This window comes from Balaenoptera borealis (genome assembly GCF_965194805.1).
Source record: "Balaenoptera borealis genome assembly, chromosome: 21".
NCBI lineage: Eukaryota > Metazoa > Chordata > Mammalia > Artiodactyla > Balaenopteridae > Balaenoptera > Balaenoptera borealis.
The window spans coordinates 24,753,642-24,775,166 of record NC_138880.1 but is presented as its reverse complement, the minus strand read 5'-3'; the positions used below and the strand labels follow the sequence as shown (position 1 = coordinate 24,775,166).

General features: G+C 40.0%; 2 protein-coding genes across 7 annotated transcripts in view; both read left to right on the top strand.

Moving 5' to 3' along the window:
• Nucleotides 1–21,525, top strand: part of STOX2 (storkhead box 2) — a 208,299-nt gene that overhangs the window by 143,665 nt on the left and 43,109 nt on the right. The gene's annotated exons all lie outside the window — the stretch shown is intronic.
• Nucleotides 1–21,525, top strand: part of LOC309619741 (uncharacterized protein) — a 189,257-nt gene that overhangs the window by 152,110 nt on the left and 15,622 nt on the right. Inside the window, exon 4 of one of the 2 annotated variants that reach the window (XM_082375369.1) lies at nucleotides 9,347–9,361. The exons of the other annotated variant lie outside the window; for it this stretch is intronic. The gene's annotated coding sequence lies outside the window, so the exon portion shown is untranslated. Of the gene's footprint in view, nucleotides 1–9,346; nucleotides 9,362–21,525 lie in introns of those variants that run through there. 2 annotated transcript variants of the gene reach the window in all.

Here is a 21,525-nt window from a genome sequence, read left to right as displayed (position 1 = left end):
CTTGTTTCAAAAAAAGCACTCTCCTTTTCTGCACACTCTGTAATTTTTTGCTTGTTTTTTATCACAATGAACTCATGGATTTTTTTTTTTTATTCCATGTGTTGTAGTCTTTTGCATACATGCTATTTGATGCTTAACTTGTTCCCGATTTAGCTGTGGAAACCCTTTCAGTCTCGTCACTGAGTCACTTGAGGTGTCTCCATCAGTTTTGGGGCCTTTTTGTTGCTTTCTGGCACAAAAAGATGTTCCTGGTGCACTTAAGCATTTCCTGCCTCAGACCCAGAGTCAGTCGTTTCTCTAAGGAAACCTTTTTTCTTTTAGTGGGGAACAGTATTTAGAACCCAAGATCATGAAGACTAAATGTGCTCATTGCTACTGGGGTAACATTGCTTCTAGGGATTTTCAGTGGACAGAGCTGGGGGAAAGCTACACACATACATATTACACACATGCATACATCACAGAGCTCTTTCTCTCCTTTCCCCAGTGTATATTTGTGTACTCCTTCTCCCACAGTATATTTACAAATTTTCTCAGTCTCACCGTACACACAAAGTTGTTTCAGAATCACGACACCCACACCACCATCCGTGGTTCGCTTTTCCTCTTATATTATATTTAAACTTTCTTCACTCTCTTAACTCAGCTACCTCTCATCCATCTGCTTGTCCAACTTCCAGAATTATTTGAGGGTTTCATCTGCTTTCATCTTCTCTCTCATTCTCTTCTTTTATATTCCTCTTACTGTCATTTCAGAGGGAATTGGGAGCTACTGTTGACAGTCTACCATGTTTAACCCAGAGCCTCATCATAGATATTTCCATCTGTTGGTTACATGGAGTCAGAAGACAGAGAGAAAGGAAACAATATTTACCTTTGATACCCGAAATGGCCATGCCAATCACCTCTCCTTCAATTTCACAGCTGGTATTCTTCCCATAGCCCTCCCAGACAAATTAGAATTCTCTGTGGCTTCCTTGATGTTTCCATTTCTAACCATCTCAGTGGGTGGGACTTCTTTTCCGTGGTAATTGCTGGTAGACCTGAAAATTCAGAGATGTGGGTAATACTGGAGAGGAGATGCCCTGCCTGTCTGATTCTGTATTTTCATTGTGCTTGTGGGCTGAATGTTACCAGTCGGGCAGCCCTGGATGACTTCAGACAGAGAAATGAGTAGACCTACCTGACAGGAAGCAAAAAACCAAGCTGCCTACCCAGGCCTGATTTTGATATCTTGATTTTCCCATTGAATTGAAATGAGGGCCGACTTTTCCTATAAACTATAACACTGGGGTTTTCAAAACCACTTTCATGTTCGTTATCTCTGCTTCTTGACAGTGAACGTAGGTTCACATTTTAATGTTCTTTCTACTATGTTAAGTGGAGCACTGAAATAGCAAGAGAAATTTTGACCTTAGAATTCTAAGAATGCCTTTGGTATCAACTCCAGTCATGAGGTGTAACTAGAAATAGAAGGGGAGTTTTTAAAAGGCCATCTCAGTGAGGCAGCCATCATCTCTGAAAGAGTTTGGAAGGCTTAAATTATTTCTCTGAGCTGTGGTAAACAAAAGCTGGCATTTTTCTTTCCATGGGTTTTCAACTGCAGAGCTGCTGTTTTTATCCTGCTCCAGCAGTGGTACAGTTTGGTGGTCAAATATAAAACATATGGCAGGTTCATAGCATGCTTTATGCTGAGAACCTCTTCTGGCACTTGCCATATTGGCAGTTTTACAGGATCTTTTCCTCTGTGCTTTATTTATTTATTTACTCTGCTTGCATTGTGGAATTATGGGTAAAAGGCTGCTTTAAATCGGAATCAAAATTTTAAAAAAATATTTAAAGAACATTTTTGACCAAGAACATAGCGAACATTTCAACATAAATCATCTTTGCCGAATTGGCTTGTCTATTTCAAAACAGGAAGACCATCCTTCTCAACGTTCACGGTGTGGTTTTGCTTTGCTGCAGACTAGGTTTAGCGACAAATTCCATCTGGCTGAAGCTACATGCAGTCTGTCTATTGATTGGTTATATTGGGACTTCATGGGAGTGTCCTTCAAATCGCTTTTCCCAGCATTTTTAAAAGCTCCGTTGGGGGCAGAGAAAAAAAAGAGAGAGAGAGAAAAGAAAAAAGGACCCTGCATTGTTTCAGTTTGCGTCCAACATGCAAAAACATAGTCCTAAATTTTTAATTAGCTAAGTGAGTGGTGAAAAGGGAAAGTAATATAACAAGCCTCGGTGAGCAGCTGGGATGTGTTGCCATGACGACAAGTTCAGCAGGCTGCCAGCGAGCATGTCAATGGGTAATATTGGGAGAGGGCTTTGAAACAGTGCCTGCTAGCCACAATGTGATTGGTCACGCCTCTGTTGTCTTTGTGTGAACCAGGGGATGCTGGGTAAGACCTACAGTGAATGCTCAGCTTGTCTCAAGGCTGCAATGAGGTAATGCTTCTGAATCTTTGGGGATTATGAGCTCCTGCCTCCAAAAGACTGCAGTCTCGAGTGTTTTCATTCCTATTTGCATTAATTACTGACTATAACATGTTAAGAAGTTTTACGGCTGCTTTTATTCATTCTTTTACATGTGCATGTGTGTATTATAGATAACACGTGTGTATGTTGCATATAGAATCTCAAGCGTATTCTAAAAAAAGAGATCACCCTCCGTATTAGTCATTCTTAGAGTCAACATTTCTTTTGATTGCTGGCATCAGTGGCAGTATCTATTGATGGATAAATGATGTATTAAAGTGCATTTATGTTGGGTAAGCAAACTTGTTCATTTCTACAGAATATTTTGGCGTTGATTACTTTCGGAAGTCTTTTATTTATAAGTCTTTTAATAGATATAAAGGGGGTTGTAAAGAGTGTTGGTTTTGCTTGGTCAGGAGGTGTAGTTCATTTTAGATTCCTTGAAATTGGCCGATTTATATCCTAATATTGATCTTATATAGTTTTTTGGTTTTTGTTTTTTTTTACTAATTAAACATAATATCTGACTGTTCCACAGTTACATGCTGAATAATGGTTTGACAGTTGAAACTTAAAGCTCTAAAGGGGAACTGTATTTACAGATGCAGAGATCTCGAAGTGTTTATGGCTGGCTTGTGAAGCAAATACATTAAGGTGCTGATGTGACAGAGACACATGAGCTAAAATTCTAAGCCCTAACTCTGGTCCTCAATAATACCGTGACTTGGATTCTCTCCAGGGTTTTTTTCAGGTGGCTAGAGACTGTTTTATCACATTCGTAAACAGTAACCTAGTGCCCTGGAAAGGTTAGGGCAGCATCTCCAAATGCTGTAGGTATAATCAGGGGGAAGCTGAGTGGATGACCCGGTCCGTCTTGTCACAGATGCAAAGGAGGGGAACTGGTTTCTGGACAGAGCTCATCGAGCTGTGCGTATTGCGACCCTGTTGTATTTACCGCACAAAGAGTTCATAAAAATTTATAAGCCTTTAAATGGATTTTTAAAAAGAGTAAAAACCTTAACGGTAACAAACGGTTTCTGCTGCTCCTGCATTATGCAGTGAACTCTGCCAGCTACCTTGCTTTACTTGAGGTCAGGCCACGGGCATGTGGTTGAAACCGGATGAGTCTCCAGCACACCATCACAATTCACGGAATCCGAGGCCAGGCAGCAGGAGTCAGAATCTGGTCTTGTTGCAAACCACGCTTTCTTTATTCTTTGAAAGAATTTAAAGCCTGCTTTCACTTTACTCCTCTGGATGTTTTCTGTTTATAAGTAAAGTAAACAAAGACTTATAAACAGAGCCAAGGAAAAATAAATGTGATAATATATCTAGGTTTTAAATAATTGGGTTCAAAATACTTGTGGCACCAATAGGATCTTGGGTTGTGACTTTTCACCAACATGTTGATACTGTCTAGTGGCTCAAATGCCCGAGCCAAACAGCCTGCATTTACTCCATAAATAGGGAGGCCTTGGAAGGAGGCCAGAGTCCTTTGTCTAAAACAAAGCAGGATGCAGTGATCCTGTGAAGCATGCGAGAAAAATCCACCTGTTGATAAGACAGGCACTTTTTCTCTAAGAGAAATTTGATGTTCTGTTACCTTCATTTCTTTGGTGATAAGTTACTAATGTAGCTTCAAATCTCAGGCATGCCTTGCTAATTGAAACAGTTTTCAGATTCATTAATGAGTCAGAGTTTTCATAGAATTGGATACCCTGTAATACGGTCCAGTTGTTACTGGCAAGATTTGTTACCTTTGCTGTCTTGCAGGCTGTAAGAGAGTCTTAATTTTAAACTTGGAAATCATATTTATTCATCCTTATGAGAAGGCATCTTTCTTTTTTTTTTTTTTTCATCTTTCTTTTGTGTGATTCCATGCTAACTTGTTTCCCTTCACCAAGTAGTAAAATTCGAATCTCTTTTATTTCAGGGATTTAGTGTGCCTCTGTGGGTCAGATTATGATATTGCAAAATCTTCATTATTAAGTCACTTTAGAGCATTTTACCTGCAAAATTAACATCTTAAAGATGAAATGAAAAGTCAAGAAAGTTGCCGTTTAATTTACTATTTCACAAGCTTTTTACGAGTTTGGAAGCCCTCTTGAAGAGGAGGAATGGCAAGTTCCAACTAGCGTGAGTCATTATATCCTGTGACAGGCTCCACAGTAAATGACTTCTGATGGATGCGAAGCCTGATGCTTAGAGATTAATGGCAGATACAGTATTGCAGGACCTCCCTTGCATCAATAGTATTATCAAATGAAGCTAGTTGCTTAGCAAAGGGCTTTGCTCAAAAGTGACATGTGATTGATACTACTGATGGTTTGTAAAGTTTTCAAAAATATGACCCTTTGGGCAAATCTAGAGGGGAAAATATGCTTTTAGATAATTTGAGGGATTTAAGAGATTAAAAAATACTTTTCTTTAAAAATTCACCCTTTATCACAAGCCCACCATATTTAGAAAATGGGGTTTATTGAGCAGTGGAAACAAAAGTTTTTGCAGGAAAAGCAAAACTTTAAAAGATGGAGAATAAAATTAGGGGCTCTGGAAGGTAGACTATCAGAAGTTTTAAGGCTTTGGAATTAGACAAAATCCTAATTGTTCTACATTCCTTTAGTGTGACTTTTGGTCACTTATCCTTTCTAAGTTGATCCTTCTCCCTTGACCCCCAGTCACAAAAGTCACTGCCTCCCAGGGGTGGGAGTGAGGGGGACCCATGTACACTCCCAGATCTTTATTCTAAAGGAAGTTCTTTCAGATGGAAACATGAGGAGGGTAATAACTCTTATCCCCAACTGAAAAAAAATGTTGTCTCTGTTCTCATGGACTTTATTATGACATCAAAAAGTTTCATTTGTATAACCCTTAACTTCATTAATCAAGTGCTATTAAAGTAATTGTTATAAGTGGCACAACTTCTTGTAATAGGGAACTTAGTGTTACATGTTGATTTCCTTTAGAAATGTTGTATTCTTTCTAATATGATAAAAATAAAACCTTAGCAATTCACAGCATGCTAATTCAGCATGTTAATAATTGAAACAGCGACTAGTATGAAATGTACTTCTCCTCCATTCAGGAAGAGAGGGTTTTCTAGTTGAGTTAACAGCACTGGAAATTACACAAGGGAGAGTATCTGCTTTAGGAAATAAACTTTTCAAGTCACATCAGTTCTTCAGATGGATTATTAATATTCAAATGTCATGCTTAGCAAGGACTACTTTTCAGGTCTTTATGATGTAGAATCTCCTTTATTATGGTGTAATTTACCCATTTGTGTGGTTTTAATATGTCAAATCCTTTTATATTTGGAACTATTATTGTTTAGATTGACTACATGGTAAAGTTGTATGTAATATATAATGTCATGTACTGGAATAGCGGTTGCTGACTTTACCAATTACGACATGTTTATCTTGGCATCCCTGAGTTGATCATTTACTTGGAGGTGGACAATACCATGTCTTTATTTTCCTTCTGTTGCTCATGGTACCTCACCTAGTGCTAAGTATAAAATAGGTGCTGATACATGTATCTTATCAGGCTGCTAAAAAAAAATGGTGGGTTTTTATGTGGAAAAGTGACTCTTGACCTCAGACACAGGAAATGGAAGGGATCTCTGAAATCTCACCTATGCTGCCAGTTGAATTTCCTTATCATCAAATAGTTTCTCATCTCTACCTAGTTCCTCCTTCAGTCAACATACAAATCTTATGTTCTTGAAATTTGAAATTTCAGCAAGAAAGGAAGTATTGTGGTTGAATTAAATGTAAACAATTATACCGTGTGTGTGAATCTTTTAGCCATTCATTGCTCTTGTAAGCTTCAGCACTTTCTTGGTAAGAGGGGATGTGGGGTGGTGACGAGTGTAGAGGTTTGGAATACTGATCAGAACCCCATTTGAATCCTGGATGTACCACTTACTTACTAGGAGACATAGAACAGATTACTTAGTCTTAGCTCTTTAAATGAGGATTATCCCTACATCACAGGGTTGTATTGATTACGGTTACCTGCATAAAGCACCTGATATATAGTACCTGCCATGTAGTAGCTGCTCAATAAACGCCAGTGCTCTTTATCTCCTGTTGGCATTTAATTGCTCCCGTGACCAAATTCTTCTAGCCTTCCTGAGATATTTTTCCTGCTGGGGTAGGAGAAAAATGATTTGTTCTTCAACTCTGATATGTTATTCTAGAGGGATATCTATCTGATACGATAAGAAAATTTTAATCAGTTGTGTTTATGTAACATCTTTGGTTTTATCTACTTGAAATTAGGGATGTCATTGATATCAACGTATTTAGAGTATTTGATATTGATTACCTCCCTATGTTCAAGTGGATGAAAGCAGGCATATTAGATAAATACAGGAGTATCAGACAGGAAGAGTATTCTGGTAGTCATGCTTAGAGTGGGTGGAAGAAACCAGCAGGAGGGTTTTCTGGTGGTCCAACAAGGCAGAAATCTGGCTAACAGCAAAGCAGAAGAGAAGGAACAGATTTAGAGACATCCAGATGGTGAGTAGACTGGCTTTATTGACTCTTTATACGATGGAGTAGGGCAGACGGTCAATGAAGAGAAAACAGGAATCTTCCATTCACGGTGTGTCTACCTCGATGATAGTGCTATAATCCAGACTAGGAGATACCAGAGGTAGCAGGATTTATGGGAAAGATCACAAATTCTGTTTTGGACATGTTGAGTTTGAGGCACTGGGGACATGCAGATGGAGTTGTCTGTTAAGGACAGAGGAGAGAGAGATGAGTCGGGAGGTCAGGGAGAGTTTCAGGACCAGAGAGGGAGAGTTGGCCCCCATCACGTCTATAGAGCTGAGAGTTACAACCGGGATGGTGGATGGGAGCGCCTCTGATGGGGATTTAGCAGGGCAGAGAGGAGGGTGAAGGTTGGAGCCCTGGCAAGAACTCCTTTCTAGAAGGAGCCAAAGGAAACTCAGACCCAAGATGTGAATTTAGAATCCAGATTTCCTTTTAATGATTTACACATGACTGGTTTCCCCAAAGAAATTGATAAGTCAGCTGTTTGGAACTGAAAAGCCAAAGCTGGAACGAACCACAGTCATCTAAGTCAGCTCTTCTGCATTTGACTGACAGACTGATGGGTCTCCCGAGTCCATCGGAGACCCTGCCGTTTCATCACGCTGCACCCTTCCAGGAACTCACTTTCTCCAGAAGCTGTGCTCAGCGGTGGTTATGTACTCGGGCCAAACCACACAATTCAGTTCATGAAATAAAAGGACTACAGATGTCTGTGGAGAATAGAAGACACTAAACACTAAAACAGAAACATAGAATTAAAAATAGTTGTTAGGCATCTTCAAAGTGAATGCATAAATAAGTTTATAATTCGAGGGACTGATCTAGGACACGTGTGGAAATTGCAGCTTAATCTAAGTATTTTGAGAGCTATTAAAAGAAGCATATTGTTCCTTTGTCAAATTTTACTTAAAACCTTTTCCCTTTCCCTTGATATAACTCTATCAATATCATAGTTATTATGATCATCTGTTATTAAACCTGTTTATTGACTGGGACCCTAGGAGTTACCTAACTCTCCTGGATTTCATGTATAACATGGAGATAATAGTATTTATTTCATAAGGTTCTTGTGACAAATAAATGAAATGGCATATTACAGCCCCCTTGATAATGCTTGGTACATACAGACACTCAATAAAGTGTAGATACTGTTATTAATAGGAGGAGGGAAGGGAGAAAAATTCTGAAGTAGTAGGTGGGCATTAGAAGTGAGAGGAAAGTGGTTAAAGATGATTGGGGTGTATGCACACAAGTGAAAAAGCTTATAGTGGGTACCATTATCAGAAAAGTGTAAACGGTGCAAGAGGAGGAAAGGGGAACTGATAGTATTTGGTTGTCCTTAAGGATGAATGAAGGACGGTGGGAAAGACACTGGAACATACACTGGCCACCCAGGGGGTTGACCATAGCTTGACAGTTGGATATTTGGGTCCCAAGGTGTACCTCACTTAGATAACTTGTTGATTGCCCTGTGCTCCAATTGTCTTGCTGGTTTTGTTTTAGTTTTCTGAAGTCAGACATAGTTGGCTTCTAGGATGTAGTGAAAATGGTGATACTAAGACGGAAAGTAGTGAGAATCCTGTATTGGATTCAAAAGATCATCAGCTCTGGATTATGAAATATAGAGTGCTAAAAAAGTAGAGAACATTAAAACTTACACACCGGTGACTTAGAAATGTTAATCTTGGAAACTGAAAGATGAAAGTCCAGTTTTTTAAAAGCAGAGAAAGACTAACATGAAGAAGTCAAAGCTTAAGGGAAAACAATGAGGCAATCTAGTAAGAAAAAAGTGATTAGTACATGCTGATTAAGTAGCTGAAAATCATGCCTTTTATGAATCAAGAAGATATCAGCGTCAGTAACACTTTGCTTTCAAAATGCCGGGCCTCACAAATGGGGTGTGGGATGGCTGCAGGCTGTGTGTTAGGACTGTCAATTTAGGATTGTCAACACCTATATCCTTCCTCCCGTCAATCTGAAATCTAATCTGATGGTTCTCACAGAGACCAAAAGCATTTCAGTAAGATTTGTGTAGACCAACTTGAGATCACCGACTTTTAGTTCTGGCAAGAAACTACTTTTTTAAAAAAATACCGTCTATTATCATCATAAAAGAGAAGACATTTAACATGAAAAGCGAGGACATCTCACACGTACATATACACACGAACACACACACGCAAACAAGAGGAAAGAACAGCATGGTAAAAGGCAGCTTTCAATCAAGTAAAGTTATCTGTATGAACAATTTTCCATGGCGTCCTAATTTTTCCTTCTTTTTATTGTGAACTGGTGACATCATCATCCAGTCAAGCAGAGAAGTAGGGCCAGAATTTGGAAAGTACTGGTCCAGCCGCCTGGACCACCCACCTCCCAGGTGACCAGCCCAGGACAGCTCGGGAGACAGAAATCCTGCCATTTCCACTGCTGCAAGCCGAGTGCTGAAAAGACTAACAGTTTTTCCGGACCACTTTGTGCCCCAAAGCTGATTTATCAAAAGGAGCTTTGTTGCCAGGGAATTTTTCTTTCTTTCTTTCTTGAGACTAGGTTGGGTTGGTGGGGGGAGGAAGGGAGTAGAAAGGATAAAAGGTAAATAGTATAATACAAGAAGGTGAAATTTTAAATACTTGCAAAAGTACATACATCTTTACGCTATAGCAGCAAGAATATGCTAGATTCTAACATAAAGTAATAGTATATAGTATCACAATGGGAATGGTGTCGTCATCAGTTGTTTGGTCTTAAAACAAGCATTTTCTGGGGTGTGGAACTTTAAGTAGAGGACAGTTTTGCTATTCCTATGAGAATTGACTCCCTTATTTCAAAATATGAATGTGGTAGACATGCTGATTTTTAAAAATTAACAAACATTTACTAATCTGAACAGATTATTAAGAGAACAGTCTCTTTCATCAGTGTTTGTGGTACTTGAAAAAGGCATTAGCAGAAAAACAAAAGGACGATAAAAATTTGAAAACTTGATATGGCAGTAATTGTATCAGCAAGGAAAAGAACAAAAGTTAAAATGTGGCAGAAAAAAATGTACCGTGATTCTTCTTTGTAAAGGAGCATACAGATAACTTTTGCTGATAAATTTTATAAATTTAGAATTATGTTATATCAACAGTTCAGAAACACTTAACTTTTAAAAAGGAGTTTGATTTGTACTTATTCCTGGTGTATTGACTCTGGTGTTATAATGTGCAGGCTTTGCAGTTTTTAGATGGTAAATGTACATCCCTGGTGTTATGGAAACTATTGATCTAGGGCTACAGATTTAAATAAACCTTATGAAAGAGCTCCTCAGTCACCCATTCCCGTCTCTATATAGACTGTGCACACTGCTCTTTGCCCAGATATGAGAAAATACTTTATACATCCTTGCCAGCTCTCTCGTTCTCTCTCTATAACCGTGTGTGTGTTTGTGTGTGTGTGTGTGTGTGTGTGTGTGTGTGTGTGGTTTCAGCTGAATTTTCTATCCGGAGTTTGACTTAGAAATCAGATTCTACTCACTTTATAATTTCTCATTGTTTCAGTAAACGATGGTGTTGAATGTCGCATTTCAGACGTTGCCAGTGGCCTTCGTGCTCTGAATACCTCTCAGAGGTGTCCCCACCGATAACTCGGTTTCGACGATTCCCCAGGCCCAGGGCGGGCAGTGGGCGCTGTGCTTTCTCAGGTGGCTGGGGGAGCTCCTCTGGGCGCCGCACTGCTCGGGGCCCCATTCCCCACCCCAGGTCACATCATGTCCCCCACCTCACCTGAGTCTGCCCTGCAAGGGTCACGGGGCGATCACGCAGAAGGAAGGGCAGTCACCACATTCGCTTAAGGAAGATGTCATGGTGACCCCCACTCGCAACGTGGGGGCCTCCACGTGAAGCAGTTTGAGCTGAGTGGCCTTCATCCCTTCCGCATTTTCCCCACCCAAGCGCTGCTGCCAGTAGCCAGAATTAAAATCCTCATTGGGCTGAGCAGGAAGGTCTATCCACTCTACATAAACCTCGTCCAACAAATGTACTCATGCTGCAGATGGGACTTCGAGCTTCCACTCAGGAACAGAGTAGATTGTATATATACCTTGCCCGCTCATCATGCGATCCACTAACAGTTCCTGTTCAATGGTGCCTCTGGCGGCCCCGTTATGACGAAACTGCTGTAGCCACGTCATACTGTGTGATAGGCACAATCTGACATGTGATGTGAACACTGCCTTCATAGAGCTCTTTTTAATGGAACCATCGGGTGGCATCCCCCGGTGAGGAGGCCATTAGACTTTAGGGGTCAACTTATTTATGGCTGGGGGTATAATTGTTGGGAGGTAACGTTGGAGAGTTTTGCTTTTGGTGCAGTTTTGTGAGTGGATAGAGGACAGAAGCTACTCAGGCTCAGATATGAACCAATTTGAGGGACACGCCTCTGGGGACCACAAGTGCCAACAGTGTGAAGTAAAAGTAGGAGGACTGGACATACTTGAGTAAAAATCTCAGTGTGTCTCAGTTGTAATGGCCTCAGCCAAGGCTGCGGGGAGAGTCTTTGAAGCACCCATTGCTTCTCTCTGTGAGGCGTAGATGAAAGAGGGAGGGTCAGAGAGGCAAGCAGGGCAGGCAGTAATTACATCTGTTGCTAATGATCTGGTTTGTGGGTTGCGTGCATGCCTCATTTCTCCTGGTCCCTCTGACACTGATAACAAAGCTCATTAGTCCTCGTGCCAGAGCATGGACTTGGCGAACGAGAGAACAGCACCACGTCAGTCACTTTAGCTTCTCATTAGTGAGTCTAAAGCAAATGTTATGCCAAAGAGGCCAGGACCAAAAAAAGGAGGTAAATTCTAGTTAACATGTCTGTCTACTATTTTCACAGAGGTGGGCAGGGGGAGTTGTTTGGTATGTTGGCAAATAGATGAACTGAAATGATACCTTTCTGAGGCTGAACGTTTTAAAAAGAACTCAATTAAATACATCCTAAAATAAAAGTAAGTCTCTATAAAAGGAAAACAAAGACCAACGTTAACGTATTTGCTTCTATTATTAACTGCGCGTATTTATCATTTATTTATTATTATGGTTATTTAAACAATGAAAAGTAATTACAGCACAAAGAAGAGTCCACTTCTGAGCAGGATGGGGTAAGTACCCTCCACCCTGGCTTTCCCACTGACTGTAGCAGGAGCCCTGGACAGAAGACGTGGAGCAGCCCTGAGGACTCTGAAAAGTACGTGGTAGCAGGCCGCTTGGGGAAGGAGATGAGAATTGAAAGTACCACCAAACTGGTTGTGAGTTTCCTGTGTCCCCCTCTCTAGTATCACGTGGCATAGACAGAGGTAGCCCAAAGCCCAGTAGGACACACTGATATGGACAAAAGATCTTCAGGATCAAAGTCCTCACTTTCTGGCCTGAGGACCAGGAGAAGGGACCTCTATGTTCAGAGTGAGTTTTTCCTCTTTTTCGTTCTCTCCTGTCCAACCTGCAGTCAGTCCTGCAGAGGCAGCAGCAGGAGGTGCTGGGCAGTTATCTAAGGCTGTGCAGGTAGGGGAATCCCTCTCTCTGATGAGAGGAACTGTAGTCCCAGGAGTGTGGGGTGAATTCCCATTGCTTTCTTCCTCTCTCTGTCCTCCCACCACTTGGCACCAGACTGAGACACAGTTGCTGAAAGTACTCAGCTGAGCAAGGAAACTACAGCCCCAGGCTCTGGCAGAAGGGCCATGAAAGGGGGGCCCCAGGCAACTGGAAAATGTTGGGACGATCACACAGAGGAGGGAGCTTGGGAGAGCTATCACGTAAAATAAGGTATGAACTCCGGCTCGCTTCGGATCTGTGCGTGTGTGGATCTGACCCTAAGTAGCATTCCAAATGCTTTGAGAGCTGAAATGTGAACTAGACCACCACAGGGGTCTCAGATTGACCACTGGATGGCACATGGGACAGATCCAAATAACATTGCACAAGCTTTGCGCGCACTGACATTCACATCACACCTGACAGAAGGCGATTTGGAAATGGCAGTTGGAACTTAACCTAACCAAGTGAATCACCTTCTTAAAATGAAAAAAAAAAAATCAACATCTTCCTTAGGATTTAAAGACTCAGTTTCATAACACAATAATTAATATTACTCAAAATTCCTCAATGTATGAAGGAGGAGGATAACCTCAATTTGTATGGGGACAGATAGTCAACAGTTGCCGATGCTGAGGTGTCACATGCTGGATTTATTAGACAGGCTTTAAATCAACGATTATAATTATGGTCCAAGAACTGTGGATAAACACTCTTGAAAAGAATGGGAAGGTAGAGTGGAAAGGAATAGAGGGTATAAAGTAGAACCAAGGTAGGGTTTTTGAACTGAAATATGTAATAACCCAAATTAAACATTTACAGATGGGCTCAATAACTGAATGGAGATAATAGAAAAGTCAGTGGAGTTGGAGATAGATCAATAGAAATTATCCAATCTCAACAACAGAGAATAAAAGATTGAAAAAAAACAAAAACAAAAACCCAGAGCCTCACGGTGTGTGGGTCAATACCAAAGATGTCTAACATTTGTGTCATTAAAGTTCTAGTGTGATTTGAAAAAATGTTTAAGGAAATAATGACCAGAAAGTTCCTAAATTTGGTAAAAGACATAAACTTTCAGATTCAAGAAGCCCAGCAAATCCTAATCAAGATAAACGGAAAGAAATCTATGCTCAGATACATTGTAAACTGTTGAAAACTAAAAAGAGAAAAATCTTAAAAGCATTTAGAGAAAAACAACGTATAATAGAACAACAAGTGGAAAAGACTGCAGATTTGTCATTAGAAACCACAAAGCCCAGAATGAAGTATTTTTTAAATATCCAGTGAATATATCCTTCAGATAAGAAGGTGAAATAATGACATTTTCAGATAAAAGAAAACAAAAAGGGCTTCCCTGGTGGCACAGTGGTTGAGAATCTGCCTGCCAGTGCAGGGGACACGGGTTCGAGCCCTGGTCCGGGAAGATCCCACATGCCGTGGAGCGACTAGGCCCGTGAGCCACAATTGCTGAGCCTGCACGTCTGGAGCCTGTGCTCCGCAACAAGAGAGGCCGTGAAGTGAGAGGCCCGCGCACCACGATGAAGAGTGGCCCCCACTTGCCGCAACTAGAGAAAGCCCTCACACAGAAACGAAGACCCAACACAGCCATAAATAAATAAATAAATAAATAAATAAATAAATAAATAAATAAAATAAAGCAAATAATTTTTTAAAAAAAAGAAAGTCCTTGAGGCGATTGGTTCAAGATGGCAGAGTAGAAGGACACAAGCTCACTCCCTCTTGCGAGAGCACCGGAATAACAACTAACTGCTGAACAGTCATCAATAGGAAGGCACTGGAACTCACCAAAAATGATACCCCACATCCAAAGACAAAGGAGAAGCCACAATGAGACGGTAGGAGGGGCGCAATCACAGTAAAAATCAAATCCCATAACTGCTGGGTGGGTGACTCACACACTGGAGAACACTTATACCACAGAAGTCCCCCACTGGAGTGAAGGCTCTGAGCCTCACGTCAGGCTTTCCAACATGGGGGTCTGGCAGTGGGAGGAGGAATTCCTAGAGAATCAGACTTTGAAGGCTAGTGGGATTTGATTGCAGGACTTTGACAGGAAAACAGAGATTCCACTCTTGGAGGGCACACACAAAGTAGTATGCACATCGGGACCAAGGGGAAAGAGCAGTGACCCCATAGGAGACTGAACCAGACCTACCTGCTAGTGTTGGAGAGTCTCCTGCAGAGGTGGGGGGTGGCTGTGGCTCACCATGAGGACAAGGACACTGGCAGCAGAAGTACTGGGAAGTACTCCTTGGTGTGAGCCCTCCCAGAGTCTGCCATTAGCCCCACCAAAGAGCCCATAGGCTTCAGGGCTGGGTCGTCTCAGGCCAAACAACCAGCAGGGAGGGAACCCAGCCCCACCCATCAACAGTCAAGTGGATTAAAGTTTTACTGAGCTCTGCCCACCAGAGCAGCACACAGCTCTACCCACCACCAGTCCCTCCCATCAAGAACTTACACAAGCCTCTTAGATAGCCTCACCCACCAGAGGGCAGACAGCAGAAGCAAGAAGAACTACAATCCTGCAGCGTGTGGAACAAAAACCACATTCACAGAAAGATAGACAAGATGAAAAGGCACAGGGCTATGTACCAGATGAAGGAACAAGATAAAACCCTAGAAAAACAACTAAATGAAGTGGAGATAGGAAACCTTCCAGAAAAAGAATTCAGAATGATGATAGTGAAGATGATCCAGGACCTCGGAAAAAGAATGGAGGCAAAGATCGAGAAGATGCAAGAAATGTTTAACAAAGACCTAGAAGAATTAAAGAACAAACAAACAGAGATGAACAATACAATAACTGAAATGAAAACTACACTAGAAGGAATCAATAGCAGAATAACTGAGGCAGAAGAACGGATAAGTGACCTGGAAGACAGAATGGTGGAATTCACTGCTGCGGAACAGAATAAAGAAAAAAGAATGAAAAAAAATGAAGACAGCCTAAGAAACCTCTGGGACAACATTAAACGCAGCAACATTCGCATTATAAAGGTCCCAGAAGGAGAAGAGAGAGAGAAAGGACCCAAGAAAATATCTGAAGAGATTATAGTCGAAAACGTCTCTAACATGGGAAAGGAAATAGCCACCCAAGTCCAGGAAGTGCAGAGAGTCCCATACAGGATAAACCCAAGGAGAAACACGCCAAGACACATAGTAATCAAATTGGCAAAAATTAAAGACAAAGAAAAATTATTGAAAGCAGCAAGGGAAAAATGACAAATAACATACAAGGGAACTCCCATAAGGTTAACAGCTGATTTCTCAGCAGAAACTCTATAAGCCAGAAGGGAGTGGCATGATATATTTAAAGTGATGAAAGGGAAGAACCTACAACCAAGATTACTCTACCTGGCAAGGATCTCATTCAGATTCAGTGGAGAAATCAAAGGCTTTACAGACAAGCAAAAGCTAAGAGAATTCAGCACCACCAAACCAGCTCTACAACAAATGCTAAAGGAACTTCGCTAAGTGGGAAACACAAGAGAGGAAAAGGACCTACAAAAACAAACACATAACAATTAAGAAAATGGTCACAGGAACGTACATATCGATAATTGCCTTAAATGTGAATGGATTAAATGCTCCAACCAAAAGAAACAGGCTCGCTGAATGGATACAAAAACAAGACCCATATATATGCTGTCTACAAGAGACCCACTTCAGACCTAGGGACACATACAGACTGAAAGTGAGGGGATGGAAAAAGATATTCCATGCAAATGGAAATCAAAAGAAAGCTGGAGTAGCAATACTCATATCAGATAAAATAGACTTTAAAATAAAGGATGTTACAAGAGACAAGGAAGGACACTACATAATGATCAAGGGATCAATCCAAGAAGAAGATATAACAGTCATAAATTTATATGCACCCAACATAGGAACACCTCAATACATAAGGCAACTGCTAACAGCTATAAAAGAGGAAATTGAGAGCAACACAATAATAGTGGGGGGTTTTAACACCTCACTTACACCAATGGACAGATCATCCAAACAGAAAATTAATAAGGAAATACAGCTTTAAATGACACAATAGACCAGATAGATTTAATTCATATTTATAGGACATTCCATCCAAAAACAGCAGATTACACTTTCTTCTCAAGTGCACACAGAACATTCTCCAGGATAGATCACATTTTGGGTCACAAATAAAGCCTCAGTAAATTTAAGAAAATTGAAATCATATCAAACATCTTTTCTGACCAAAACGCTATGAGATTAGAAATCAATTACCGGGAAAAAAACGTAAAAAACACAAACACATGGAGGCTGAACAATACGTTACTAAATAACCAAGAGATCACTGAAGATATCAAAGAGGAAATCAAAAAATACCTAGAGACAAATTACAATGAAAACATGACGATCCAAAACCTATGGGATGCAGCAAAAGGAGTTCTAAGAGGGAAGTTTATAGCAATACAAGCCTACCTCAAGAAACAAGAAAAATCTCAAATAAACAATCTAACCTTACACCTAAAGGAACTAGAGAAAGAAGAACAAACAAAACCCAGAGTTAGTAGAAGGAAAGAAATCATAAAGATCAGAGCAGAAAGAAATGAAATAGAAACAGAACAGTAGCAAAGATCAATAAAACTAAAAGCTGGTTCTTTGAGAAGATAAACAAAATTGATAAGCCTTTAGCCAGACTCATCAAGAAAAAGAGGGAGAGGACTCAAATCAATAAAATTAGAACTGAAAAAGGAGAAGTTACAACAGACACTGCAGAAATACAAAGCATCCTAAGAGACTACTACAAGCAACTCTATGCCAATAAAGTGGACAACCTGGAAGAAACGGACAAATTCTTAGAAAGGTATAACCTTCCAAGACTGAACCAGGAAGAAATAGAAAATATGAACAGACCAATCACAAGTAATGAAATTGAAACTGATTAAAAATCTTCCAACAAACAAAAGTCCAGGACCAGATGGCTTCACAGGTGAATTCTATCAAACATTTAGAGAAGAGCTAACCCCCATCCTTCTCAAACTCTTCCAAAAAATTGCAGAGGAAGGAACACTCCCAAACTCATTCTGTGAGGCCACCATCACCCTGATACCAAAACCAGACAAAGATACTACAAAAAAAGAAAATTACAGACCAATATCACTGATGAATATAGATGCAAAAATCCTCAACAAAATACTAGCAAACAGAATCCAACAACACATTAAAAGGATCATACACCACGATCAAGTGGGATTTATCCCAGGGATGCAAGGATTCTTTAATATATGCAAATCAATCAATGTGATACACCATATTAACAAACTGAATAATAAAAACGATATGACCATCTCAATAGATGCAGAAAAAGTTTTTGACAAAATTCAACACCCATTTATGATAAAAACTCTCCAGAAAGTGGGCATAGAGGGAACCTACCTCAACATAATAAAGGCCATATATGACAAACCCACAGCAAACATCATTCTCAATGGTGAAAAACTGAAAGCATTTCCTCTAAGATCAGGAACAAGACAAGGATGTCCACTCCTGCCACTATTATTCAACATAGTTTTGGAAGTCCTAGCCATGGCAATCAGAGAAGAAAAAGAAATAAAAGGAATAAAAATTGGAAAAGAAGAAGTAAAACTGTCACTGTTTGCAGATGACATGATACTATACATAGAGAATCCTAAAGATGCCACCAGAAAACTACTAGAGCTAATCAATGAATTTGGTAAAGTTGCAGGATGCAAAATTAATGCACGGAAATCTCTTGCATTCCTATACACTAACAAGGAAAGATCAGAAAGAGAAATTAAGGAAACAATCCCATTCACCATTGCAACAAAAAGAATAAAATGCCTAGGAATAAACCTACCTAGGGAGACAAAAGACCTGTATGCAGAAAACTATAAGACAGTGATGAAAGAAATTAAAGATGATACAAACAGATATACCATGTCCTTGGATTGGAAGAATCAATATTGTGAAAATGACTATGCTACCCAAAGCAATCTACAGATTCAATGCAATCCCTATCAAATTACCAATGGCATTTTTTATGGAACTAAAACAAAAAATCTTAAAATTTGTATGGAGACACAAAAGACCCCAAATAGCCAAAGCAGTCTTGAGGGAAAAAAACAGAGCTGGAGGAATCAGACTCCCTGACTTCAAACTATACTACAAAGCTACAGTCATCAAGACAATATGGTACTGGCACAAAAACAGAAATATAGATCAATGGAACATGATAGAAAGCCCAGAGGTAAACCCACAGACCTATGGTCAACTAATCTATGACAAAGGAGGCAAGAATATACAATGGAGAAAAGACAGTCTCTTCAATAAGTGGTGCTGGGAAAACTGGACAGCTACACGTAAAAGAATGAAATTAGAACACTCCCTAACACCATACACAAAAATAAACTCAAAATGGATTAGAGACCTAAATGTAAGACTGGATACTATAAAACTCTTAGAGGAAAACATAGGAAGAACACTCTTTGACATAAATCACAGCAAGATCTTTTTTGATCCACCTCCTAGAGTAATGGAAATAAAAACAAAAATAAACAAATGGGACCTAATGAAACTTCAAAGCTTTTGCACAGCAAAGGAAACCATAAACAAGACGAAAAGACAACCCTCAGAAGGGGAGAAAATATTTGCAAACGAATCAACGGACAAAGGATCAATCTCCAAAATATATAAACAGCTCATGCAACTCAATATTAAAAAAGCAAACAACCCAATCCAAAAATGGGCAGAAGACCTAAATAGACATTTCTCCAAAGAAGACATACAGATGGCCAAGAAGCACATGAAAAGCTGCTCAACATCACTAATTATTAGAGAAATGCAAATCAAAACTACAATGAGGTATCACCTCACACCAGTTAGAATGGGCATCATCAGAAAATCTACAAACAACAAATGCTGGAGAGGGTGTGGAGAAAATGGAACCCTCTTGCACTGTTGGTGGGAATGTAAATTGATACAGCCACTATGGAGAACAGTATGGAGGTTCCTTAAAAAAGTAAAAATAGAATTACCATATGACCCAGCAATCCCGCTACTGGGCATATACCCAGAGAAAACCATAATTCAAAAAGAAACATGCACCCCAATGTTCATTGTAGCACTATTTACAATAGCCAGGTCATGGAAGCAACCTAAATGCCCATTGACAGATGAATGGATAAAGAAGTGGTACATATATACAATGGAATATTACTCAGCCATAAAAAGGAACAAAATTGGGTCATTTGTATGGACGTGGATGGATCTAGAAACTGTCATACAGAGTGAATGAAGTAAGTCAGAAAGAGAAAAACAAATATCGTATATTAACATATATATGTGGAACCTAGAAAGATGGTACAGATGAACTGGTTTGCAGGGCAGAAATAGAGACACAGATGTAAAGAACAGACGTATGGACACCAAGGGGGGAAAGTGGCGAGGGGGTGGTAGTGGTGGGATGAATTGGGAGATTGGGATTGACATGTATACACTGATGTGTATAAAATTGATGACTAATAAGAACCTGTTGTATAAAAAATAAATAACATAAAATTCAAAAAAAAAAAAATAGGGGTTCCCTGGATGGTGTGTGTTACCAATCAGCCTTCTGAAAGACAACAAAGAGAAAATCGCAGTTATCCAGAGGGTGAAGCATTTTACCTGGAGCCTTCTTGGGAGAAAGAAGTGGATTGACCCCATAAAAATTAGTGAAGAATTCTCTGAGCAGTAGTCCTGGTATTCCAAACATCCTTCTATCGATATCACCTACCTGGAGGAGGAGTACAAAATTCTAGGCAAGCATGCAATCCCCACTGCAGCAAGAAAAGGACTGGAAAGGACCTCAGAATGTCTGATTTAAGGGGCAAATATTTTAAATGACATTAAAAAATTTTTTCTAATTAAAGAAGTAACACATATTCAGTACAGAAATGTTAGGAAATTTGGAAAAAATCTCAAATCTGGTCAGCTGTAATCTCACCAACCAAAAGATAAACGCTTTTTGTGTTTGCAAATTTCCAACCAGTATTTTTCCTGATTATGTTTAAAACTAAGATGTGTGAGGGCTTCCCTGGTGGCGCAGTGATTAAGAATCCGCCTGCCAATGCAGGGGACACGGGTTCGAGCCCTGATCTGGGAAGATCCCACATGCCACGGAGCAACTAAGCCCGTGCACTACAACTACTGAGCCTGCACTCTAGAGCCCGGGAGCCACAACTACTGAGCCCATGTGCCACAGCTACTGAAGCCCGCGTGCCTAGAGCCCGTGCTCCACAGCAAGAGAAGCCACCGCAATGAGAAGCCCGCACACCGCAACGAACAGTAGCCCCCCTCGCTGCAACTAGAGAAAGCCCGCGTGCAGCAACGGAGACCCAAAGCAGCCAAAAATAAAATAAATAAAAAATAAATTTTAAAAAAAAGTCCTTGATTTTGCTTATGTTAATTTTTAAAATTATGTTTTAAAAATTATGGGTTTTCATGGTCAAAGTGAATGATACCTGATAGTCTTGTGATTGCTTCTCAGTGAACCAGATCGTACTGATCAGTAGAACTTTCTGAAATGATGGAAATGTTCTCTATGTGCTGTGTCCAATATGGTGACTACTAGTGCCATGTAGCTAATGAACACTTGAAATAGAGGAACTAAACTTTTAATTTCGTTTAAATTAAGTAACCACATGTGGCCAGTAGCTACTGTATTACACTGAGCAAATATATTGTATAATCACTGTGATCCCGGGCAACAAAGAAATTCTCTTATTTTCATCTATTCATTATAGAGAGATAAAAGCAAAATATGACTGGCTTGTAGTTTTTGACATCAGGATTTTATGATTTTTTTCCCTAGCTTTATAAACACTTTATTAATGAAGGTGTATGATCTAAATTCTGTAAGACGATTTGTGGAGGTAACCCTGAGG